Genomic DNA, 27,684 nt, shown 5'->3' with positions numbered 1-27,684 from the left:
AGGGTATATCTATTTTCCTCACATAGTCCAGCTGATTTGCAGGAGGCAAGTGTAAATATGGAGAAGGAGTCATCTCTCATATAAGAACATTGAATAATTAATTGAAAATTCTCGGGCCACTAGAAATCCACTGGCTCCACAAACACACAGTCGACCTGTACATCTGGTTGTTATCAGGTTGTTCAGAGATCAGTGAAATGTTGCTTACTGTGCAAACTGACTCTGGCAATGGAGGGCTCCTGGATTCATTCAGATAAACAACTGGCACATGCCACATAAGTACAATGGCTACCATTAAAAATTGAGCATTTGCCAACCATTACCACAAATGCTTTCTATTCGAGGGCCAGAAAAAGATGGTTTTATCTTAGATACCTCTATTTGGCAACTGGTGGCTGTGACGGGTTGGATCACAGAAACCCCCTTGGGAGGTGCCACCCGATGTGCAAAGACTACCCCTGCTCCTGTTTTCCCTGCCAGCTCAGGACTCCAGCACCCTGTCTTGCTGAGCCAGCCACTCCTGTCTGGCTCTAACACAGATCCAGGGTCTGAATCACTTGTCCCAAAGCTGCAAGTTTACCTGAAAACAGCTCACAGTAGTGTGCTTGTCTTTAGCACTCAGATGCCCAACTCCCAATGGGGTCTAAACCCAGATAAATCCGTTTTACCCTGCATAAAGCTTATGCAGGGCAAACTCATAAATTGTTCGCCCTCTATAACACTGATAGAGAGATATGCACAGTTGTTTGCTCCCCCAGGTATTAATACATACTCTGAGTGAATTACTAAATAGAAAGCGATTTTATTAAATACAGACAGTAGGATTTAAGTGGTTCCAAGTAGTAACAGACAGAACAAAGTAAGTCACCAAGCAAAATAAAATAAAATGCGCGAATCTATGCCTAATCAAACTGAATACAGATAATTTCCTCACCAGTTCCAGAGTGCTCCCTTTTACAGGTTAATCTCCTTTTAGCCTGGGTCCAGCAATCACTCACACCCCCTGCAGTTACTGTCCTTTGTTTCAGTCTCCTTCAAGTATCCTGGGGGGGGGGGGTGGAGAGGCTCCTTCTTTAGGCAGCTGAAGACAAAATGGAGGGGTCTCCCACGGATTTAAATAGACTCTCTCTTGTGGGTGGAGACCCCCCCCCTCCCTCCTATGCAAAGTCCAACTCCAAGATGGAGTTCTGGGGTCACCTGGGCAAGTCACATGTCCCTGCATAACTCAGTCTTTACAAGCTGAAGCCATTGTCCACATGGTATCTTGCATGTCTCCAGGAAGACTTCTCATGTGGATTGGAGCATTCCAAGATGCATTGTTCCCCAAGTGTTTCCTGATCAGGTACTTAACCTGGTGAATCCCTTCCTAAAGAAGCTGACCAAATGTCTCACAGAGCTTACTTAGAAATCAAGCAAGCATACAGCCCAAATTCTTAACCTCAAGTGGAAAATGATATATATGTACAAATAGGATGAATAGATATAGTAGACCATAACCTTTACGGAGATATGTTACGTGGCACAGGCGGCACAAAACATATTTCAGTTATATCATATATACATTTATAAATGCCCCCCCATAAAGCCTTATGGGGTACGCTGTCACAGTGGCAAATTCTCACATTTTAATTGTGAACACTATTATATGATAAGGACTTGTCAAGAGATGGACACCCTATAGTGACACTATGATCACTGGTTTTATTGGGCTGCAACGAAGATGTGAGGAAGTTAATTCTACAATGTCACTGTTGTGCGTGGAACTCTTGGAACTATTTTATAGTAGTGATTGGTGAAGCCCAAAAGTTCTGGACGAGGAGTTCAGGTGAACACCACAAAGTATATAAACATCCCAAGATTCCCAAAACAGGCAGAAGAATTTGCCAAAACAGGCTATTTTATGACGACATGTCCATTTCAGACAGAAACAAGGAACTGCATTGGGAAACAAGACAAAACAATAAAACTTAACTGAACTTTATCAAGTTTGAAAATAATTAATTTCAGGTTCAGTTTCAGTTTGGGACAGAAATTGGGTTTGGCTTCTAACAAGGGCCCTAAGTTTCCCTACTTCATAGGCTCGATTCACATCCACACCTTACATTCTGTGTAAGTGCTTTGAATTCACTCCATGCATCTGATGAAGTGGGTTTTAGCCCATGAAAGCTTATGCCCAAATAAATTTATTAGTCTCTAAGGTGCCACAAGGACTCCTCGTTGTTTTTGCTGATGCAGACTAACATGGCTACCACTCTGAAACCTAAGACACAAGGTTAGTGGTAGTCAGCAGCTCTAGGCAACAAAGAGAGAAAGGCTCACAATGCTTTGCAGAGAAGATTAATTGTGATTTGTCAGCATACTATCACCCTGCTAACTCAGAAACATAAAAGCTGACTGGTACAACAGAAAAGCTGATACCTGAAAGAAGTCAAAGCTATTGAAGCATTCTAGGCAAACCAGTGCAAAGGCATTTAATTACTTATGTGGCTTGTCAAGAAAATAATACGTTTTGTGTTTTTCAACCAGTTTCCAACAAGAAATGCAGCCAAAGCATGACAGCCTGACTGTGTTTGAATGGGATGCCTCAGTTTTTTTTATTAGTACTGTCACATTTTATTTTGCCATCTTTTACCAGAACAAATGTATATGAAATCACTTTTGACATTTCCTAGATATCACACAGTAGATTATGTAGAAGATACATATCCCCTCAGCTTTCTATATGCAAAATGCTCATTGTGGAACTTTGTAGCATGACAATTCTTTTTTATAGGAGAATGTCAGATTTCATTGAATGAAAATCAGCACAATGGTTAATATTCATGTCTAAAGAGATTAATACATCCACAATAAAAATGTTTTATTCCTGTAATGGGATCTCTAGGATGGATTGTAGGGAAAACATAATGCTATTTTGAATGTCTTCTTGCATTACTGATAAAAAGCCCTGAATTCCCTGATGCTAAAAATGATAATTTCCCTATGTGGATTCCTTTCTTGATAATAGCTGTTTTGTGGGCCTGAGGTGCCATCATTAATCTTTAGCCCATTAAGGGTCTTGGGGAAGAGAATCCTACACACTCTGCTTCCTAATTTTTTCTCTTTAGTGGCAAAAACTTCCTAGGAAAGAGTTGGGTAAACAGTTTGAAAAAGTATCCCAATTCGAAAGCAGGTTTTGATTTTATTATATTGCCAACACTTTCACATTTGCTTTCCACAAGCCATTAAGTTCTTGGATTTACTAGCATGAAATCTTATGAAAAGTTAATTTTAATCTCAAACATTTGCAGAAAGCAAATTTCAAATTGTATGCTCAGCTATCAACTTCACAGTTTGCACTGTGGTGATTAGTTACGAAAGCCATTCCATCTGGGAACAGACACAGCACCACCTAATGCAATTAATGTGAACCAAGGAGCAACAATGAGAACATTTGGTCCTCTCCCCTTTTACTTGGGGAATAACGGCATACACTTAAAAAAAAACATATACAACATTAATTCAGTGTTAAGGCAGGTGCTTAGCTTCCACATTAAATCACCCTGTGTACTTTGTTCTCTTTACCTCATCCAGCATCATGTGTCTGTTGCCTCACACTATCCAGGAGGAGGGCAAATTATGTCTTATAGTTGGATCAGTTACTTTAGCTCACTGACTAAATTAAGGAACCTCCATCTTTCTGGGGTAACTACTGTCCAAAATAAATCATAGCTCCAACCAACCTTTCATCACCTGCTGGGCCACAGTTTTCCCTCACAGGTGTGAGCAGCTTCCCCCTTTGATTCAGGTGAGTGAAGGGGGCCTCCTGCCAAGTCTTCTTGGAAGCCTCAGCTCAGGCACCTGCTTGTTGTTTAAGGGTTGTATTCTAGGCCACCAGCAGCAGGAACACTGCCTTCCACTGCTCAGCAGATCTGGGATCTCTCTCACTGGTATATCCCTACCTGTTTCCCAACATGCATTAAAGCCAAGTCTACAGCTTTCCAAGAGCTTACTCTTTTGGACAGGGACTTTGGCCCAGATCCTCAAAAGCAGTTGGGCTCCTAACTTCCATTGAAATCCATGGAAGTTAGGCACCTAAATACTTTTGTGGATCTGGGCCATTGTCTTTAAATCTTTTAACAAGGTCCCTAGCACACTTTCGGTGCTAAATAGCAATAAAAAACAACAACAATAATAATTCATAATTAACAATAAATAATCAAATTGAATGTTTTAGCTTTTCAGATCAACCTAGACAGCTGTTCCAAAGTGTCAAACCCTGAACAGAGGAACATATGTCATAGTGTCATAAGGTGACTGGCCCCTTTAAGAGGGAATAGGTCCAATTCACCTTTGACTAATTAGTTGCCTCCTGATAGAGTGTACTTGTCCTCTATAAAGACCCAAGAAGTAGATAAGAAAGGAAGGAAGGTGGTCAGAAGGAGTAGCAGAGAGTTGGTGGGGGTTGCTTGGAAAGAGCTGCATGAGAGAACAGAAGTTGAGAATTGTGGGACCAGAGAACCAATGCAGAGAGAGAACTGATGAGCACTGTTGAGAGCTGCATATGTGAGCTGTTGGGAAAGAACTGGTCAGACCTGGGGAACCCTGCTGAGAAGTAGACTCTTACAGAGGCCCCCTAGGAAAAGGGAGAGAATCAGCTGAGTCAGGGCAAGCCAAGCCCAGGAAACAAGAGAGTTGATTCTGGAGGGAGGTTCCCGTGAGAAGGAGCTCAGCAGGGGTATCACACACAGGAGAATAGAACACTGTGGGTTCTATTCTCTCACAGAAGCCCTGAATTGAGGGCTGTTGGAGAAGAGTTGCAAGAAGCATGGAAAATTGCTAGAAGTATGGAAGCCCTGGAAGAGTGGCACAGACATTGAAGAAGGGGGACTGTCAGCGCTCAGGTAGATGGCCTGGAGAGTGGGGCCCTGGAATAGAGGTGGAGGAACTGGAGAATGGAGTAGTTGTTGACTCTGGCATTGGTGACCTGAAGATGATGACTTTGTAGTGGGGATAGAGAATTGCTGCATTTTAACCTGTATTACTCTGTGGGTTTGAGATTTATCTTACTTTGAGGGATCTGCTGATGGTTGTACTTATACTAATAAACTGCCCCCAAAAGCAGGGCTTGAAGTGGACTCTGAGGGGGACAACATTCCTTCCTCTGATCTGTGCTGGAGAAAATTGGCAATTTGGTCAGCCCTGGGGACAGTTCACTGTTTGATTATGAACTATTTTTGTGGGTGAGTAAAATGACATTGCTCTGTGACAGAATCATAGTTTTACTGCCTCACTGGAGAAACGTGTTTCTATGCCTATATGTTCCTGGTTGAACTTTAAACAGGCAAAAAATAACCTTTAATCTGGCAGACATGGAATTGTTCAATGCCAAGGGCCAAATAATTGTTTTAATATATAAGTAGTGGACAGAAATTGACACCAATGCCTACAAACACACAAAAAACATTAGTTTAATTCAAGCTATGAACCTGTCATTACCACTTTTAAGCTGCTTAACAGGTACAGCGTAAGTAATCTGTTTATACACTTATACAACACTGGTGGCTTCTTGCATCTGTATATGTTGGAGGTGGGACTGACCATACAATTTGCAGTGCACTGTGACTCAAACCATAGAGCATGTTCCACTGGGTTATACTGAGTCACATGACACAGAATGAAGTCTGACAATATGGACATGAAGTGTTTTATGTCTTGCTAAATGAAATATTTCAATACATGAAGGTTCTTTCACATCAGAGTGCAGCAGCCTGCAAACAACACAGTATGTGGGTGAAACAGCAAGTATGGGATTCTTACTAGTTACAACTATCCCTGACAAGCAGTTGGCAAGGTAAAATGCAATCTTGAAGATAGAGAGCAAGGTGTTTGGAGGAATCCGAGAGAGACAAAATACACTGAGAGGGTAAAATTTTCAGAAGTGCCTAGGTGATTGAGGAGCCTAAACTTCATTTACTTTTAGTTGGACGTAGGCTCTGAAATCACCTGTGAATTCCATACAGAATGTCCACTTATGTAATTAGCCATTTCCACAGATGTATTCCTTATTTTCTTTTCCTGACTTATCAATATCTGTAGGATCTTGTTAAGAATTACCTATGTTTAAATAAAATATCACCCACTGAATCTGTACTAGAGCTTCTCTCTCTCTCCCACGTACATGGACCTTAATCATCCTGCTGTTTTATTTTGATCTAGTGCTCAGATTCCAGACTCTTTGTCCTTTCCACTAGTACAAACTGTGCAATCTTTTCATAGCAGGGTTAAAATAGTTCCCTTTTAAGACATAAAATAAGTTAAGAATTGAGACAAAACACTTTGCGAGAACTGCATCTAATTTGAAAACAACATTCCTAGAACAAACCTTTGAAAGCCTGGAAATATTTGGTCAAGGTTTAGCAAGTAATCCTAACTTCTACTTTTTTGGCCAAATAATACAAATCAGGATTGAAGTTTTAAGCTGTGTGTTGAAGGTAGACAGACACAAACTTATTGTACCGAGAGACATAGAACCAGACATGCTCACTACCACAGTTGCATTTTCATTCTATTCTTCCCTATCCATCAAGTGGAAATACTTTGTTCTTGCTATATACTGTATCTTTAATCCCAGGACATCAACATGCTGTACAAACAACTAACCTTCACAATACCCTAGCAATCAGTAAATATTATATGTATGGAAGGGTACCTTGAGGCACAGAAAAGTTAAGAGACACGTAGTTCTTTTAAATTGTTTTTATAATTCTACATTCTTTTAAATACTAGACAATCAGGCTCTGGCCGCTTTGATGCTACCACACTGCTGAAACTTTCAAAGATGCATCCTTCCTATGGTCATTGGGTGTATGCAAATGTTTCCTGTTGCATGCCTAGCATGTTGACATTGTGTATTACATCAAAAAAGAGAGTAGCTTCTGAAGCAAAGGAATACATTTTGTTCTTTAGAGATCTTCCCTATTTTCATGCATTTTCCTGTTGTTCTGTCACATAATAATTAGCATCTCATTTTAAATTTATTATTTTGGTTTCTAAAATTAACCCAGTCCACACTCTGGAATCATCCCACAGCACAGTAACGTTTAGTTTTGTAGGCAACTACCTGAACTAGCCGTGCATGCTCATGAAACACTAACTTATTAAAAAGATCTTCTTTTGCCTGATGCTTCCATTCATTTCTAGTTTTAAGTCTGAAAATAACTAAAGATCAGAGGCTGGATCCAGAATGTGGTGCATTCCCCAATCTCCTATTAAAGGTACTGAGTGATTTGAACTGGGTTATAGATTTGGTTTCTATGGTCCTGCCCAAGCAAAGCACTTAAGCACGTTGTACATACTTTTGAGCACCTGAGTAGTACTGTTAACTTAGAAGTGACTTCTTGTGTTCTTGAAGTTTTTCCATATACTTAAATTCTTTGCTGGACTGGGGCTGATGTGAATACAAATAAAAGGCCCAGTCCTTCAGCCTTGACTCAGGCAAAATTGCCAGTGAATGCAAGAGGAGTTTTGTCTGAGTCAAGGACTGCCATCTTATTTCAGTCTTTGCTTCTAGTCAGGTGCGATTATTTGTTTGTGTATTGCATGGTACTGCAGTTTTATCTTTTTTTTTTCTATGCCATCCAAACACTAGATTCCCCCACCCTATGTAGGATATTCTCTGCATCACAGGCACAACAGAAGTAATCATTAAGTTTTCAACTTCCACTTTAGAGCTGTTACATTATGAGTGACAAAAGTTAACCTAGTGAGTCTAGGTCATTCACTGGATCAGGCCAATGCTTGGTGCAATGCTCAAAAGCAGGAAAACAGTAGGTTTATAACACCTTTACACCTCTCATATTCTTGGGTCATCTAGTGGGTGATTCAACCCCAAGCATATGTTTTAGAGCTGGCTAGGGATGCCTTAACACCATGCTTTTTGATACCAGGGACTGGCTTGCTGCCTTCCTAAACTGTGTCAGGGAGATCTCAGGGACTGGCGCCGGTCCACAGACTCTGGTCTGTTGTTGAGAAACATTTTACATTCAGCTGCCTGTAGCTCTAAGTGCCCATTTTGGCAGGCAACAATAACCAGTTGATTGACAATCCGGGTATACCACCTTTCCCCAAGACACATCAGCTACATCAGAAGGCTGGGCAAAATATTCATCACAATTTCTTTGGTATGGAATTTGCTAATTTTCCAATATGAAATATCCAAAAAGTTGGAGAAATTTTACTACATTTCTTGAGAAAATGTCTTGAAAAATATTTTTAAAGGCTGTTTCTGTGAATCTCAAAAAGCCATGTTGCTTGAAAATTCTCCCCAGTGAATTTGGAAAAGAGGTATTGGGGTTGCTGGTTTATAAAATCTGATACTCAAGTAGATTAAGATCATGGCTGAGAGCCATTTGGTCCATAGTTTTATTCCACTTTTACTACTGACTGACTTTAAATAATACTTTGAATTTGCATAATACCTTGCAAACAATAGTTATAAAATAGCATCATAATTCCCATTCTATAAATGAAAAAAGTCTAAGGTTGAACTATTTACCTAGACGGGCACTCTAATCCAATGAATTAATCATGGCTTTAGTAGTTAGACAATCTGATTTCTAATCCTGGTGGAGTCAGGTTTGCTGTACCAGTAGTTTTAAATATGGGTGCCTAAAATTAAGCACTTAAATCTATAGACAAATATGGCCAAGTTTATATAAGGCTAAACAAAATGGCAAATGTAGCAAGAATTTTCACTTTTTTTAAAAACCAGTTTTGCCCAAGTCTGCTTATTATCACAATCTGTGCATTATCAATTAACTCTCATTCAAATAATATGTGATCATGTAATTAAAGAAGGTATCATAATGCTTATGCACAAAAGTGGCCAAAGTGGTTGCACAGGCAACCTCCATTCTGGCACTTGCCACGTTTTGAGTGGTTTGACTTTATAGTCTTAATAATGCCCTTTAATGTAATTTTGTATATTAAATATTTATATTAGGCCTACACCTTTGCAGAATATGAACACTCCATATAATCCTTCAGATAACAGAGTGGTTAGAGACATATTTACAACACAATCGAATAAAACAGCAGGTTGTGTCATTTTGAATGACCTCCGTACTGAGCAGGTAACTGCAAATACAACTAACAGTCATACTAACATTTAAGCACATGCTTAAAGGCAATCATGTGAATAGTCCCTTTTGACTACAGTGGGACTATTCCCACACAAAGTTAAGCACATGCATAAGTGTTTGGAAGACTGAGGTCTAGGTTGCGTTAATATTGTTTGGAATTATTATTCCCCATGTATAACTAACAAATACTTTCATATGGAAATGACCAAATTTTCATAAAAAGTAATCTGTTTGTAAGTATCTTTTTTCACTCTGACAGGAATACATAGTTTAATTAAAATAGCATTTATTTCAGAAATGAGATCCTACAGTGTGGTGACAGAAAAAAACTCACTAAAATGCTTTGACCAGATGAACAATCGGTGTACTTTGTTAGCATTCAAGATATACATGATATCATAAATCAAGCTTATGTTGCCACTGGCCATTGCAGACAAGAGAGAGGATTAAAAAAAAAAAGTTAAATAAATATTGTATGTAAATGGTGCAAGAAAGTTAGTGGCTCATAGAAATGCGCTGTATATAGTAGGAACATTTGATCCAATGTATACCCTATGGCTTCTGTCATTTAAAAACACAGCTGAGATTGTACCTGTTGACAGATAGCTTCATACATTTAGGTGACCCTAGTGTACTATTAGGTCACCCATGATCTTTTTTTACTGATAGTGGATTGGGTAATGAGAATTGTCATGCAAAAAGAAACACCAATTTCGTTTTCTGGGACTCACATAGGGGTCCTATACACTGTAAGAACAAGAGGTGGAACAGATAAAGACATTGAAGCCAGAATAGCAAAAACCGGACATGCCTTTGTAACTCTAAAGCTAACCTGGAGATACGGAAATCTTGCTTTCCAAAATAATCTTTGAATATTTAACACTGTTGTAAAGTTGGTCTTAACTATATGGCACTGAAACTTGGAGCCTCATTAAGAACTTATTATCTAAACTCCACGTTTTCATAAACAGCTGCCTTAGACAAACCCTCAATATCAGATGGCTGGAAAAAAATCACAAGCGAAGAATTCTTGAGGAGGACAAAACAGAAACTGATGCAGCAAGAAATTACAGAACACAAATGGAGATGGCTAGGACATACACGGAGGAAAGACCCAAATAACATAGCAAGATAGGCATAAGACTGGATCCACTAAGGCAAGAGATGACATGGTAGACCAAGGATAACATGGAAATGCACAATAGAAGCAGAACTAAAATCTATCAAAATGACATTGAAAGAAACTAAGAGTACAGCAGGAAACCAGCAAAGATGAGAGGCATCGGTGAAAGTCCTATGTTCAGCATAGAATAGAGAGGCATAAGAAAGAGAATATATATTCCAAAGTGATGAGCTAGGTACACTGCAGCTGTTATTACAGAGGCCAACCAAATATGCAAAGAATCTGGAATTGTGAACAGAAGATCTCAGAATCTACAGCACCAAGAATGTTTAGAATTATTAAACAGAGTCATAAAGAACATGCTTGTAGCATGGTTGAGGGAAAACCATTCCTGACTAACGGGACAGTCAAGAGTGAGTTCATTTAGTTTTGCAAAATTATAGCTATCACCATATGCTGCTTTCTTTGATACAGATGCGCAGATGCTAAGTAATCATCTTTAGCAGCAGCACATTATATAAAAGTGTAACCACTTGAGAATATTTGCCTTTGTATACTGGATTTTACATAGAATAGTGGTTTAACAAAATTGTTAATTCCCATTTTTATTTGAATACAAGGGTCCAGATTCTTAACATTCTTACTCCTGTTTCACACCAGTGTGACTCCCAGGGCCTCAGCTGAGTTACGTTTTTACACTGGTGGGATCAGAATCAATCTCAGTCTGTAAAAAACAAAAAATCCACTAGCAAAACAAGATTTTAATGCCAGTAGGGAACAAATGCTGTTAATTTGAAGACTTTAAAACTAATTGACGGGCATTGACATATCTGGGAGATATGATTTAGAAACGTAAAACTTTATTTTGATATTTTTATCAGCTTACCACTCTTCTGTGCAGGAGAGTCCTGGGAACCAATGCTCTCCCTACTTTCACCAACACTACACCAGCGTACCTCTGCTGATCGCAGTGGAGCTACCCTTGATTAAAACAATCAAGTCCCCTCAGTCATATCCATAACTTTTTCCAATTCTTGGGACTTCCCAGATGTCAATTTAAGTGGAAGATAGACTCATAGACTTTAAGGTCAGACGGGACCATTATGATCATCTAGTCTGACCTCCTGCACAACGTAGGCCACAGAATCTCACCCACCCACTCCTGTAACAAACCCCTAACCTATGCCTGAGTTATTGAAGTCCTCAATTTGTGGTTTAAAGACCTCAAGATGAGTAGGAAGGTAAAAATCCTCAGGCTATTTTAACTGATATTTTTTTCTTATGCTCTCATTGGTTTAGGGCCTGATCCTGCAACCCTTATTCACATGACCATTCCTTACGCATGTTAATAAGAATTCATGCAATTGGGTCCTTACAACATACTAGTGATGGGACAACTTCAAATAGTGTCCAGATAAATGCATCACAATTCAGCTGCATAAAGTGGCCTGATCTCAATTATCCTGAACCTTTGGCCTGCAAAAATGGACTGAGATACTCTTACAAATAGATTTTCCTGATGATTTCTGGTACTTCTGCTTGGGGACAGAAATAATCTGTCCTAAGAACAGCCTCTCATGTTATTTTGGCACTTCTATATCTGGTCCTTGGAGGACCATGGTCGTGCATAGAGACATAGAAATGGGGAGGAGGAGGGCACAGATTTAACAAAATATTTTGACTTAAAATGATTCAATTAAATTTGAGAGGTAAAAGCTTATGTTAGCTGAAGTGGTTGACCCATCCACAGTGTGTATTGCCCAATAATCATGGAGTTTAACTTTTAGCTTTTTAAACAAAACTAACTCAAGAGAGGTAATTTTTACTGAACAGTTTTTAAAAATACCCATCCTGATGGCAGCCATATTTTGCTGGTTTTCTTTCCCTTCTATCCATTATAGTGTGCTTTGGTGAGGTGGCGGTGCACACATCAAGTAGTCTCATTAATACTCGTTAAGTGCATTATGCCAACAAGCAGGTCAGAAGATGGAATCTTATTAACTTTTAATATTTAGAAAGAAGCAGAGCAGTAGCACTAAAAGCAGTGCTGAGTGAATTAGCATGACAGATTTCAGCGTTTGTATTTACTGTTTGTGCATTATATCTTTACCATTCTGTACTAAGTATCAAAGGCATACCTGACATCCTCTTAAACATCTGTTTCTGTGAAAAGAACTACAGTACACATCTAAATATTTTTGAAGATTTCTTAGAAATGATCAGCCAAAACATACGATTCTTCACCATGTATTTATTACACTTGTCTACTTTGCGCTCAGGCTAGCAATTAGACACCGTCTCTGAAGTCAATACATTATGTCCTTTAACGTCAGTATCATTCACTTTTGAGGCCTGCTCCTTCTTCAGTCAGTCAATGGGAACACTTCCACTGAATTCAAAGGGAGCAACATCAGGAGCTCTCCCTGTATTCTATGTATTTTAAGACTCACTCAAATAGAAGATTACCGTATTTCAACTCTGAAGTAACTGATACCTTACTTGGATAAAGTAATATGCTGTCATGGAGCTATACTATCACATGGCATCTTGATAACATATACTGTACCTGGTGACAAACTACAGAACAATTCTTCAAAGAACAATTGTATTGAAAGGTAAAGTTTAAATGGAAAACACATAATGCCTGCTGCAACTTTGATCCTGTCAACTTGATTTTCATAACAAGAGGGAACACGAATACTAGGATTTTCAAATACATGAATATCCAATTTGTGTGCCGATTTTTGACAAGGTGAACTCTAACATTTACAGTTTCTTAAAATTGTTTTCCAGTTATGCTTGTGTGCTTGGTGGGTCAAATGTCTGATGTCCCAAGATCTGTTCCTCATTTCTTTAGATAAATTAATTACAAATAACAGTGTGGAAAATACTCTCCATATTTTGAAATAGCAAACAAAAATGGTTTTGATGATGTTGTTTTTTTTGTTTTGTTTTGTTTTTTTAAAAGAATGATTTGAGGCAGGTACAGTCCAGTACCATCCTGATTAATGCTGAAATACAAAACCTATTTAACTTTACATAATAAAATCTAGCTATTTAAATATTAGATATTGTAACAGTTTGTCTAGGTGTTGGTCACCTTTACTTTAATTTATTAATTTTGTTCAGATTCAAGGTTGTACAAGGCATCCTGAGCCGTAAGTTCAGTTTACCAGATCACACTGGAAACTACTATCTGAGTAGGATATATTAGCCCAAGGTGCGGTACTTCTCTTCAAAAGTATCCTACGACATCCGCCTTTGTTGAATTATACCTTTGTCCCTAACCTTCCACCAGACACACTTTCAGTGACAACTTCCCCCTGTCTACCTGGGGGATTTGCCCCATTCTGTCCCCTGTCCTGAGGAATGTCCTCCCTACTTCTGTATTTGCTCAAAGGGGTGCAGTGGAGAAATCTTCTGCCTGGAGAAGATTTTGGTTGGTGCCTACTCCCTCCATTTTTTTGCAAAACTGAAAGTGAAAAAGCCTGTGTAGTGGGAGAGAGGGGAGTGATCGGGACATCAAGCAGTCTTCACAGCCACTTCAAGTAATGGGAAGGTGGAACTGCTTAATCTCAGATAGCCAAGAAAGTGGGGAGAGATCAGAACTGTCCAGCAAAAATGGAATGGCTGGCATTGGGTGGCCACTTACATTTAAGGTAAATAAAGTATGATGTTAAGGGCTGCTCTAAATGAAGCCAACTGTAGCAGTTCCCTAGGGAACGTTCCACCAGCTGAGAATTGCTGGAGTGCATTGCATTCTAGTTCCATCCTGTCTTGCCCCATCACACCCTTCTTCATCCTGTCGCACCTCATCTGGCCAAGGACGGGGAAGCAGGTGGATTGAAGCCATCTGCAACACTCATTTTATGTCACCAATAATTCGCATTATATCAGGGGAATCCCCAGCTACCCTCTAAGATCAGCTCTCTGGCCCCTTTGCACCAAGAGTCTGTATCTCACTTAATTCTTATCTGATCAATTTTTTCTTCATAGTGCCCTATTGGGTAAAGTTTGGGGGTGTTTATGACTCCAAATAAGTCTGACAATAAAAGGCCATAGTCATCTCTAGTTGGCAAGCATACAACTTCATCCATCTGCTGATCACTCAATTATCCAAGCTTCACAAAATGTGCCATTCAGCACTGCCTACCTTGTCAATGTAGGGTCAAATTGTGTCCTTAGTGACAATCAGGTGATTCCTTTGATCTACTCTAATCATGTATGGCTACCTCAGCTATCCCCTTTCTTCCCTGGTCTCTCTCTGGTGTTCTTTTTGAACCTCCATGTATTTTGCCGACTTATTTCTTTTCCAAGTATATGTAGTGACTTCATTTCCAAGCACTGCCCTCCTTGTCATTTGAAGAGGCAGGCACAGAACCAGGGGTGCCGGAACAGGGGGGACAGGAGGCCATGGCCCCATCACTCTTTACCGGCCATAAGGGCGAGTGATGGAACAGGGAGGCAGGGTTTTGGAAGGAAGGGGTGGCACAGGGGCTGAGCCTTGGGGGAAGAGACAGTGTGAGGGCAAGGTCTCAGGGGGATGGGGCAGCATGGGGGTGGAGTCTTGGGGAGAAGGGGTGGTGTAGTGGGGCAGGGCCACGGTTCAGACACCAGTGACTGCCCACTTTTAGGGAGCTTCCATCGCCCCTGTACAGTGCCCTTCAAAGTGACATGGAGATAACTGTCACATTCTACCTCCAATACTCCAAGCCACTCCTCCAGTGCTCTCTGGTGTACGTGTCAATTATATTTGTTCAAACAAGTCATTACATATCTGGAGGGGTGGTGAGGGTAGGTGAAAAATGCAAAGACATTTTGGAGCTGGTGCTAAGCATACAGAATCCCAGCTGAAACAAGTAGTCTTTACTTAGTTGCCAAACTCAGAGTTCAATATGTCCCCTACTACAATTGTCATCACTAACAGCTAGAGTGCCCTGAACAAAGATCCTTTCTCTGTATTGAGTAATATTAATCTAATCAACTGTCTGTTTGCCTTTACAAAGTGCCATGTTCCCTCTCCCCCTTCTGCCCTACTGTTTTGTGTAAATGTTGATTCCTGGGCTGGGACTCCAAGTTTCAACTGGAGCAAATTTATGACTGAATTAACAACCCCTGAACATAGAAACATTAACTGAGCCTTTGTGACTGGTGCAAGTTTTGGTCTGCAAACTGAACCCTGTATGTTCATATGGAGAGGGTTTGGCAATTAATCTATAGATTCAATCCCAATGGATCTTAATCTCCAAAAGAAATTTTACCCCCCTTCCCCCAACAAATTGCCCAGCTTCCTCCTCCTTATTAGACCGTGGGCAACCTCCCTCCCAACTTCCCTTTGATGTCTGCAGGAGGACGCCCTTTGTACCCTCTTGTTCGGCAGTTGGGACTGAATGGCTCTCATTGCACATCCCCTATAATCACCCGCATGCTGTTAGGAACCTGTTAAATAAGGTTCCATAGCTAATGCTCGAGAGATTATATGGAGTCTGTTAGCCCCTGCCTAGCCAGGGGTGTTTCTCAGCTCCCTGCTGTACTATGCAGTAGAAGGAATGGACACATCTTGACCTCCAGAAGATTCTTCTTAAGTAGTGAGGGGAAGAATCAGGCCTTATTAAGCAGCCTCCTGAGGATCACAGAATATCAGGGTTGGAAGCTACCTCAGGAGGTCATCTAGTCCAACCCCCTGCTCAAAGCAGAACCAATCCCCAACTAAATCATCCCAGCCAGGGCTTCGTCAAGCCGGACCTTAAAAACCTCTAAGGAAGGAGATTCCACCACCTCCTTAGGTAACCCATTCCAGTGCTTCACCACCCTCCTAGTGAAAAAGTTTTTCCCAGTATCCAACCGAAACCTCCACCACTGGAACTTGATACCATTACTCCTTGTTCTGTCATCTGGTACCACTGAGAACAGTCTAGATCCATCCTCTTTGGAACCCCCTTTCAGGTAGTTGAAAGCAGCTTTCAAATCCCCCCTCATTCTTCTCTTCTGCAGATTAAACAATCCCAGTTCCCTCAGCCTCTCCTTATAAGTCATGTGCTCCAGCCCCCTAATCATTTTTTTTGCCCTCCGCTGGACTCTCTCCAATTTCTCCACATCCTTCTTGTAGTGTGGGGACCAAAACTGTACACAGTACTCCAGATGAGGCCTCACAAATGCCAAATAGAGGGGAATGATCATGCCCCTACTTATACAGCCCAAAATGCTGTCAGCCTTCCGTCCTAGCCACTTGGTCCCTAGTCTGTAGCAGTGAATGGGATTCTTCCTTCCTAAGTGCAGGACTCTGCACTTGTCCTTGTTGAACCTCATCAGATTTCTTTTGGCCCAATCCTCTAATTTGTCTAGGTCCCTCTGTATCCTATCCCTACCGTCCAGCATATCTACCACTCCTCCCAGTTTAGTGTCATCTGCAAACTTGCTGAGGGTGCAGTCCAAGCCATCCTCCAGATCATTAATGAAGATATTGAACAAAACTGGCCCCAGGACCGACCCTTGGGGCAATCCGCTTGATACCGACTGCCAACTAGACATGGAACCATTGATCAACTACCTGTTGAGCCCGATGATCTAGCCAGCTTTCTATCCACCTTATAATCCTACTGTTCAGATGCAGCCATTTTGTGATCATGAAGATGCAGTGACAGTGTTGTGGCGGACACTAGCCCCAGGTGTACAGTAGTTGAATTTGTATTTAAAGCTGGCCAAAAAATGCAAATCCCTTCCAGTGAAAAATTTCATGGTTTTGGAAAAATTTTCATCCTGAATCAGAATATTTGTTTGCAAGGAGGGATTTCAAGGAAAATTCTGTTTCAGGAGAACTGAAATGGATTTTTTTGGCTTCCTGGCTGCCCATCTATAGAGGCAGAAAGCTCAGCAGCTCAGCCTTCCCGCACAGCGCCGAGAGCTCAGAGGCAGAGGGCCCTGGGTTCTCCACCACACACCCCTTTGGGAAAGCTTTTGTCAATGCCATGGGCAGAAAGTGAAATTGAAAAAACTTCTGAACTGTTCAGCTGGGCGCTGGCATTCTGATTTATCTGAAGGAAATAATTGAACATTTTCAGCAAACCTGAAATTTGTTGTAAGAAAATTTCAGATTTGATGAAAGCACATTTCATCAGAAAATCATTCCTGTGAAAAAAAATCTCAACCATGTCTATTTGTACTTGCTATTGACTGAATAGGTTTCCACCAATTTGATCCAAGATCTCAAGAGAAGAGCGTTTGATGCCATGAAAACTGAATTAATCCAAACCCTGACTCATCACTAGTAAGCACTCATAAGTTGCTGTTAGCTGACAAACATGAACTTCTGGCTTTAAAAGTCCCTGAACTATCCATCCCTTAGAGTTTTATATTATTTAGATAACAAGACAGGTTTTAATTCCTGTAATGAAAATGCAGGTTAAATCCATTTCTTCTTTAGCTCTCTCTCTGCTATACCTGTCAAACAAGTCATTAAGTATCTGGGGGCGGGGGGAGCGGTGTTGAGCAAATTTAGGTTTGAAAAGAATGCTATGTGCAGTCTCTGCTACAGATCGAAAAGAGCTTTGGTGATAAAAGACAAAAATCAGCAATTGGAGAATCCCTAGGAGCTGCCATTGCAGAATCCACAAGGAGTTTGTGAGCTGGAATTCCAGAGAAAATATGACTAGATTCTGGTTTCTTTAGAACTCCAGCTGCTGAGATCTAAAAAAATCTACTCCTTGCTGAGCTATGTGTCCTGTAATGATAAGGCTGGCTCACAGAGTGAACATTTTTTGCAACTTCTGTGCAAGTGTAAAGTACCCTAATTTCAGATGGGTCAGCTGCTATCATTTCAAAGCATGTTCCCCTCTCCTTCCCCCCCGCAGCTAAAACATATAGATGTGAAGTGCAATGGCAAAGCAGGAAGAGTCTGTGAAATTCTCAAACTGATATATAGTTGTTGTTGCTAGATTTCTACTCAGATCAGCCATTTTAGAGAGACTTCAGCTGAACCGGATCCAAATACTGGCATTGTGGTCAAGTTTACTACCTTGTCAACCCCTCAGGTCAAGGGAGGGGTGAGTGGTAACCCCGCCTCTCTACGCTTACGTCTGTTTTTACCCTCCCTCCCCCAGTAATCAGCACAGTGTGGTCCAATGGCCAGGGCCTGTATACTGCCTCTCCCCGAGTGGGGTAATGCAGCCTAGCAGCCAGAGTCCATGCAATGTGCCCCTAGGGCAGTGTGGCCTAATGGCCAGAGTCCATCTAACTCTCCCTCCCTGAGTGGGATAGCACCTAGCAGCTGGAGTCCATGCTGCCCCCTTTTGAAGGCAAACAGAAGTCAGGTAACTGGGGCTGTCGCAAGGGGGCGGTGGCCCCTGGTAGTGGAGCCCAGGCCCACCTGACTCCACCGGGCCTGACCCAGGGCCCTGCCAGTGGCGGAGCAAAAACACACTGACCTCATAATGGTGGGAAGTACCACACCCTTAACTTTCCTTGGGTCACTTCCTACCAGTTCTCCGGCAGCAGTAGTCCATATGGCATCGGGGTCTCCAGGTTCCCCAGCACCAGACACTCCCCAGGGTTTGGATAGCTGCAAGCTTCTGGTCCAAGTTTCTGGCTCTTCAGCTCTCGTAGGTAAGGGCTGTAGCAGTCCTGGGCTGGAGCCTCTGCCGAGTGTCTTTCCTCCTCAGCAGCCAGCCCTGACTGAGCAGCTCTGCAGGCTTTTATACCTGACTTCATGTTGGAGCATGGCCAGCAGAGCCTTAGGGGTGGGGCTTCCTATGCTAGGAGGGAAGGGTTAACCCCCTCGGTACAAGTGTGCGGCTGATCCGTCCCGTCATAGGCATCTTCTAATTTTACATCTGCCCCACACTAATTTGGGGAAAGTGAAAACACTGGGATTTGTGATTCCACTTGGACTTGGTCTCTAAATTTAAGATATTTTAATAATTAAAGACCTGGTCCAAATCCCATTGAAGTCAATAGAATAACTCTCAATGGGCATTGGATCTGGCCCTAAACATAGTGATACTGAACTCCATAAAGTACTTTTAGTCAAGACCATAGAAACACCATGTCATTAAGTATGTCAAAAAGTCCTCAAGAAGCAATGACATCACTGCCTTCAAATGGTAAATGTTACTGGAAGTTTTATTACTACTCAAGGTTTATTTAACTGTTGAAAAGTAGGATTACTTACTCTAAATTATGTCAGTACTAATTACTGAAAGACATTTAAATTACCATTTAAAAACAGGCTAGAGAACAGTTTGAGCTACATAGAAGAAAGAGAGAGAGAGAGAGAGAGAGTCTTGCCATAAGAGATACTTGCCAAGAAGCTGCCGGGATGAACAAATCTTGCTTTGTTTGTATTTGTTTCCTTTTTATCTTGTCATTCAAAAAACCCAAATAAAGTTTTATCATTATTAACAACATGTTTATTGAGGCTGTTGTCACAAGAAAATACAAAAACATGTATTTGTTTTTTAAAGTTGTTTCATTTAATTCATTTATTCCACATTTCATATGCTATTGAAAGAGCAGACAGAAAAAGATATGGTGATACACATTGCCTAGTTACAGGTTATATTTCATACCTAAAACTTGGACCAGAATTCAGGAACATTCTGAGTAACTTTGGCCAAGTCTTGAGTGGTCCCTCTTCTACTCTATGGGTTTAGGGAAAGGAATGATGATTTTATTTGAAACGGTACAAAAATGGTGTTCTTTGATGGGCTTTATTTTGATGAGTTTTACTTTGAGATCAGACTTAGATCAAAAATGTATGTGATATGTATTCAGGCAACTCAAAACAAACACTCCTTCGCAGAGATTTGCACAGCGTAGGTACTTAGGATGACAAAGTTTTAAAACAAATGTAGCGTTAAATATAAAAGCTGCTGCAGCTATAATATAGGTATGACATTCTGGGGTGCAGTCTACCCAACTGAGGGGCTATGTCTTCCCTGCCCTGCAACTCTGGGTGCCTTACAATGCTTTGCTGTTGTAGTTTCCAACGTGGGTTGCTCACAATCAGCTTGCCAGCATGTCGGTCACACTCAGCCTCTGTGCAAAGCCAGAGCCCTGGTCCAGCAACTCTGAAGCAAGCTGCCTGTCAGCAAACACCAGCCACACGCTGACTTCCAGCAGCCTTGGTTACTACATGCAGGGTGACCCCAATGCAATCCCAGTCCCAGATTTTTCCCCAAAAACATGTGTTCTGCACTGTCCAGCCCTCTCATGGATAGTCCAAATATATTAGATCCGTTGCCCCTCTCAGGAGATCAAGATACAGCAGCTTGCCACCTCAAACAGCATTACCCACACAGTTCCCAAAACTGGATTTGTTTTGATTAAAGAATAAAACAAGTTTGTGTAACTACAAAGAGATACATTTTATATGAGTGCAAGTATTAAGGCACTAGAGTCAGAAATGGTTACAAGAAAAATAAAGATAAAACACTTCCTAGTACTAAACTTAACACATTAGCCATGATTCAGGGTGCAATATTTAGCACAGTTTTTCAATAGAATGCTGATCAGGTTTCAGGTCAGGATCTTCTCCTAAGATCTTCTCCAATGGCTGTTTCTTTTGTCTTCTTAGGTGAAGAAGAGAGAGATGGACAGGGAGAGATAACTTGAGCGGTTTCTGCCCCTCAGTTTTTATAGTTCAGTCACCCTTTTAAAATGCATTAATGACCCAGAGATAAAAATTCTTTCCAGCTGGCTTCATGCTGTTTTTTTTTTAAACCTGTAAATGCAGATTTTCATTGTCTTATTTCTTCACCCTCTCACTGTCTGGGGACTCTGTTTATAGCTTATATGAAAACACAGGTAAACACACATCTGTTTGTTGAAGACAGGCTGGCATGACCATTTCTACCTAATCAGAGTTATGTGAGTTTGAACATGAGCCTTTAATATCAAATAGGGGGAATTTCATAACTTTACACGTAATGTTGCTACTTATATTTTACCATGATATTATGGACGAGTTATTAGTTTTCAAATGATACCCCACAAGTCATATTTTGTACAAAGATTACTACAGTAGTGCATATGGAATGAATACATGTTCATTCCATCAAAATAGGTACTGAGGCAAAGGCCAAACTAACTTACTCCCCCACGCGATCCTATTAAGTCAATGTAAAAACTAGTGCCAATCAAAATTTTGTCGCAATTTTGTTAGAGACATTTTCCACACAAAAATTTCATTTTAATTAAAATCTTTTATTCCAATTAAGTTAAAAAAAAAATCAAGAATTTGTTTAAAAATCGTTTGTTTCAAAATAGTGGAGAAAATCCCACTTTCTCTTGCTTTTATTCATTATTTGTGTATGTATTTAAAAAAATAAAAGGAAGAAAAAAACTTAAATAAACCATCTCCAGGTAAGACACAGGAAAATGAATGATTATATTTGTTCATGAATTACCTCATATGTATTCATCTAATTTTCTAAAGCATCTTTGTGGCATGGATATAAGACTTCACTCTTACATACAGCTTTTCCATTCACAGATCTCAAAACACTTTACAGTGGCAGATAAGCATAATTATCCCCATTCTTCATAGCCTCAGATCCCCAATTCCCTGTCAGCATTTGTACTAACTCCCAGGTGTACTGTATTCCTGCGGTGAATATCTGTGTATGTTGCTGTCCTTACCACAGCCCCACCATCTGCAGCCCAGTTCTGACTATCTGATTAATTCACTGTCTTCAGTTCAGTGTTAATTCAGCTAATCCTCTGTCTGGCCACACCAGTTCGTAAATGACATCTCTTTTGCCTGTGCAGGATTGCTTTATTCCGTTATTTTACTTATGTGCTCTTGACTCCGCAACCTAATTGATTGTTCCATGCAATTTCATCAATTGCTCTGTTCTATATTACTAGTTTGCGCTTATCAACCATACTGTTGCTCTCACTTAACAATGCTTTGCCATTATTAGCCCTTTGCTCTCACTTCACCTCTCCTATGCATCACTGTCTTTTTCTTCCCCATTACCTTTCCTTTTCTCCATCTTGCCTTACCTTTTCCCCTCCCTAACTGTTCCCACCAGGTGTACCATGTAGATGCTTCCTTTCCCACTCCCATTCCCCAGCGCAAATCCACATCTCATCATCACTTACTTCACCACCTCACTGCTGGTATGACATCAGCCCTGTCCATGGCTCTCCCTTCAGCCTCAGTTTCCAACTCATTAATCTGCCCATAAGATTGTACAACCATCCCCATCTTTCCCTCCCCTGCCTCCTGTTCCTCTGTAATGCCTATTTCCTCTCAGAAACAATTGTTGCTAGCCACAAACTCTTCATATTTCACATGCTCCATCTCCTGACACTTGCTAAGACTTGGATCTCCTTCTTTGACACTGCCCCTGCAGCGACTGCCTGCAAATACAGCCTCCCATTCTTTCATACCACTCATCTGACATTATCCCTAAAGGGATGAGGTGGGCGGAGTCCAGCTTTCTTCTTCTGCCCTCCCCACCCTTCCTCTCCCAGGGCTGGCTTTAGCCCTTTCAGGGCCGGAGCAGGATGACCACCCGGCTACAGCAGTCTATAGAGCAACCATCTCACTCATCAAAATGGGCATTCATTTAGCACTGCATTCACTAAACACTATTCCTTCTCTAACCTTTCAGTTCCAACATTCCTTTCCTCTGACCAACACCTCATCTCCTTCATTATCATGACCCTGTCCTCTCTCTGATCTTCAGTCCTGCTATGTCCATGTCTTCTCTGCCACTCTCAGCCCCCTCCTTCCACTCTCTCCCTGACTCCGGACTTTTTTACCTTCTTTCTCCTTCTGAAAAGTCCATCCTTCCAATCCCCAAAGCTAGTTCATTCCCAACATTTGGTTCTTCTACCTGCATGCCACTGAAGCTTTCCAGAGAGCTTCTTATGATCACATGGACTCCTATCACCTGCAAGAATATTCTCCTCTCTTTAGGCCAGAGGTCCCCAAATTGTGGGGTCAGCTCCTGCAAGGGGTGTGTGGAGGAACGTTCAGGGGCACGGCTGGGGCCTGGGCCAGCACCTGGGTCCCGGTTGTCGGACCCCGGCCTTAGCTCCACTCCTGGCCCCACGCCTGTTCCCAGGTGTGGCCCCAGCCCCAGCACGCTTGCACCTGTCTATGTGTCTGTGTCCCCCCTTCCCGGAGATGCAGCCCCACTCCCAGCCCTGGCTCAGTGTGTGTGTGTGTGTGGGGGGGGAAGGCATAAAGGGGGCACAAGATAAAAAGTTTGGGGACCACTGCCTTAGGATCTGCCATATTCCCTATCATACAGCACTGTTTCTCTGGCCTCATTTACTTCCATGACCACAACCGTAGGTACTGACTGAGAGTCCCTCTCAAAAAACGCCCTTCTTTTGCCTAAAGCCCTTGCTTCTGCAACCTGGTACAAAATTCATTGACTTCTTCAGAGAAAAGATGAGGAAGATCTGCCATGACCTCCCTTCTCTCCTTCCCCTCATTTTTTCAATACCTTCTTATTCCCGTCACAGATGCTGGGGCTTCTCATTTGCTCTCTAGCTCCAATCTCTCCATATGCCATCTGCATTCCCTTCAATCCAGCTTCCATTTTCTCACTCCACTGAAACTGCTCTCACCAAGGTTTCTAAAGACCTTTTGCTGGGTAAAGCTCAGGGCCTTTACTTCATCCTCATTTTCCTGAACCTCTTTGCCATTTCTGACTATTGCTCACTCCCTCCTTGAAATCTTGTCCTCTTTTGACTTTTGTGCCTCAGTCTTCTCCTTGTTCTTCTCTTACCATTACTTCTGTGATTATTCATTCATAGTCTTATTCAGTGGCTACTCATCCTCCCTTCTCCCAGAAATAGTATGGTCCCAAGAATCATAACAAATGGAACTAAATACTTTTTAAATTTGTTTAAATATACATGAACCAAGAGATTATTTTTACCATTATACCAAATGTGTATAATCTATATAAAATGGTACATATTTTCCCCACTCTATATATGTTGCTTGTCTCCTTAGACTGCAAACTCTTCACACCAAGGACTATATGTGTCCTGTAATTTCTCTGTCTGTGTTCAGTGCCTAGCATATAGTGGGCACTACCAGAATACAAACAATAATAGTTAAGATGTTGGGATTTATTTGGCATGTTGCAATCATCCTTAAGAACCTGGGGTTTAAAGAATCAAACAGACCTGCAGCAATAAGGTTTTTTTTAAAAAAATTGCTGAACTCACTAATGCTTTTGAAAATAACCTACATTCATATAACTCCAGTGCCAAATAGCTTTGAAAATGAGTGTACTGATTAACAATAACCACGTGACAGTTTGTTGACCCTAAGCAAGTCAATTATAATTAGAGACCTCTGATTGTAACATTATTTTGTATAGAAAGGAACTGATTTCCCTTATATTAGTTATGCAAATACCATGAAAACAGAATTTGTTTTGAATCAAATCATTATAGAGTAGAAGGCTCTATCATGTCTTTTAGGCACAGTGCCACAGTGGCGGCAGTGTGGAATCACTAGACGACATAATACCAGCTGAATTTCCCAGAGAGGAAGGATGGTCTCACATGCTGTCAGTACAATGATCTGGATGCAGGAGATCTCAATCTCTCATTCTGCTAGAGACTTCCATGAGGCAAATCAATCTCTCTCTTCCGTTTTTCATCTGTAAAAGGGAGATAGTGTTTCCTTGCCTCACACAGGAGTTGTGAGGAAAATTCATTAACGTTTGTGCGATGCCGAGATACTACACCTAGATAGATAGCAGTTCAGCCACAGTGGTACCCCCAAAGATAGTGCAGCATGTGCTCTGCTCAGGTGCAAAGGGAGGGGCGTGGTGGTTCTGTCTCCTCTCTGCCCCCTAGGGATGTTACAAAAGATGCAACCCTTCCACTCAGGACAATTCAGTGATTGAACACTCTCTGGCCTCTGTGAGAGACTGCAGTGGGGGAAATACTGTGTGCACTCATCCAACGGCAGAACATGATCTAGCCTATAAAAATAACCATTTGGCTCAATTTTTACTACTCTTTTCCTATACTTACCTGATAAATATATAACCACATTTTGCTATTGCGAATTCTTGATGAGGGGAGTTGCCTGAAACAGTCAGGATTGTATTTTTTTATGTGCATCTTTGGCCACAGCAAGCTGCCTATTTGTGGCAGACTTGAGCAATGACTACTCAAAAACCATGGCATTTTTACTGAAACAACTTTTAAATGACAGCATTTTAGAGAATGTAGAACTGCAGACTTACAAGGTTAGAATAGCTACTTTGTTACCCTGACAGACCCAATCTAGTGCACGCTGCTTGACACAAATAAAGGGCCAAGTCAAACCTACTCAAAGGCTGCATTAGCTATTTCACTGTTATGTTGTAGAGGTAGTTTTCCCAAGTTCTCTCTTATTATTTACCTCTAGTCCTTCTATTTTCATAGACTATCCTTTCAGCCAAGGTGAGATGTCAAAGTTCTCAGCAGAGGCCATCAATCTTCACTACTGGGAAGAATGAAGCTGGTCACTTGAGAGCAATGAGATGCCCTCCCTCTAGGGATGCAGCATTCCCTTTCCCAGCAGACATCTCAGGACACTAAGGCTCAGATCCACAAAGGAACGTAGACATTGGAACCCTGAGAATTGCAACACCTAACTTTTAGGTGTCTAAAAAAATCACAGGAACAATATTGCCATGCACACAGCTTTAGTTAGGTGCCTAGGCTCCTATACAATACATGGGGAGAGACAGGCACCTGAGAATGGGATTCACAAAAGCCAGCACTCTAGGCTACCTAAGTGAGCCAATGGGAGATGCCATTGTCACAGAGATAGGTGACTAACTCCAAGCTGCAGCATGGCACCTATCTCTGCTTGTGATCCATGAACTGGGAATGCCTCTCCTGGAAGCATGTGGCTTAGGTCCCTAACTCATTTCTTGTGAGAATGAATTAGCACCTGCCTCATGCTGCACAAAATGGACAGAGGAGGAAGTGGTAGTGGTGCCAACCACCTTAAAACTTTTAGCCCAGCAGTTCCACTGTGTGTAAATAATTAAAGAGTCATTGTACTGTATCCTGCATTTCCCACCTGGGTGCATTAATCACCAGGCTATAGAATCATTTTCACTCACACAGTCTCTCTCTCTCTCTCTGATACACTCTGGATAACCCTTAAAGAGTTATTGTAACAGCGTCAACAGGAGAAACTGAGTAAGCCCACCTCCAAATTACAATATCCCATAGTTGAGTGACTAGAACACTCTTCTGAGATATATGGGAGACTCCTGTCTCCCTTACAGACAGAGGGAGCAATTAAACCTGGGTTTCTGACATCCCAGGTGAGTTCTCAAACCATTGAGATAAAAGTTATCAGGTGGGCCCCACCACAGATGTTGAATGAGACCTGATTTGGTAGCTGGCTTCTGAACAAACCTAGGAGATTGGGCGCCATGGGTGAGATAGCACTTCTCCACCTGCCATCCCCTGGTTTGCGGGTTACGCTGGGGTTAGGCTATAGATAGGTGTCTGGACACCTAGAGTGAGGCAGTAGTGTGCATGTCCAGAAGCAGAAACTTAGGTGCTTGGGAACTTTTACCCTGAAAATTTAGTCACTGAATGAGTTTAGGCACCTACAGGGTTAGGCAGCTAAGTGGGGGTTTTGTGGATCACAGTGGAGCCTAAAACTGAGAGTTAGGGGTGCCTACGTCTGGGGTTTAGGCACCTAAGTACCTTTGTGGAGTGGGCCTTACCCCCCAGGTCACATTTATAGTATCCCTTTCCTTGTGTACTTTGAAGGACCTTAAATAATTGACAGTCACTCAACACTAATTAAGTCTAAATTAACAAATGCATGGTTAGATCCACACAGGCTAATTGATTTCAGTTCACTCTGTGTATCCATTAGATAAAATTATGGCAAAATTGGCCCTCAAATTAAGTCAACTTTGTACAGACTCGGGCAATTAGGCAGCATCTGTCTCTTCGGCTCATAAAAATGTGAAAATGCAACATTTATTTCTGTCACCAGATCTTGTGTTTTACTTGCGAAAGAATTTTTGCAGAATATATATTTAAGGTTCATTGGGAGTTGAGTATCTGCTAAATATGTATGTTCCCCATGTCCTTAAAACACAAATATATGAATTAAGGACCTAATCTTGAGAGGTGCAAGCCATCCAAAACTCCCATTTAAATCGATAGACGTTGAAGATGCTCAACATGTCAGGAAGGGATTTTAGAAGAGGTAGAGGAAAGATTTACCCAAACATTCTGGCTTTAGTTTTTGATTTGGGGTGACATTTGGGCCAGTTTATTCATTCTGAGCTGGTTTGCCCATCCCTAATTAGTTATCTGGCCTAGATTGTGAGACAGAGCAATATTCTCCAATTCCCTTTGTTTGTATCGTCTCTATTGGAGACATATGGCACTTGAGCTTTACACTTTTCTCCCCTGTGGGCATTGGAGATATTTTAATCT

This window comes from Malaclemys terrapin, chromosome 3 (genome assembly GCF_027887155.1).
Source record: "Malaclemys terrapin pileata isolate rMalTer1 chromosome 3, rMalTer1.hap1, whole genome shotgun sequence".
In the NCBI taxonomy this organism is placed as follows: Eukaryota; Metazoa; Chordata; order Testudines; family Emydidae; genus Malaclemys; species Malaclemys terrapin.
This window is presented reverse-complemented; position numbering follows the sequence as displayed.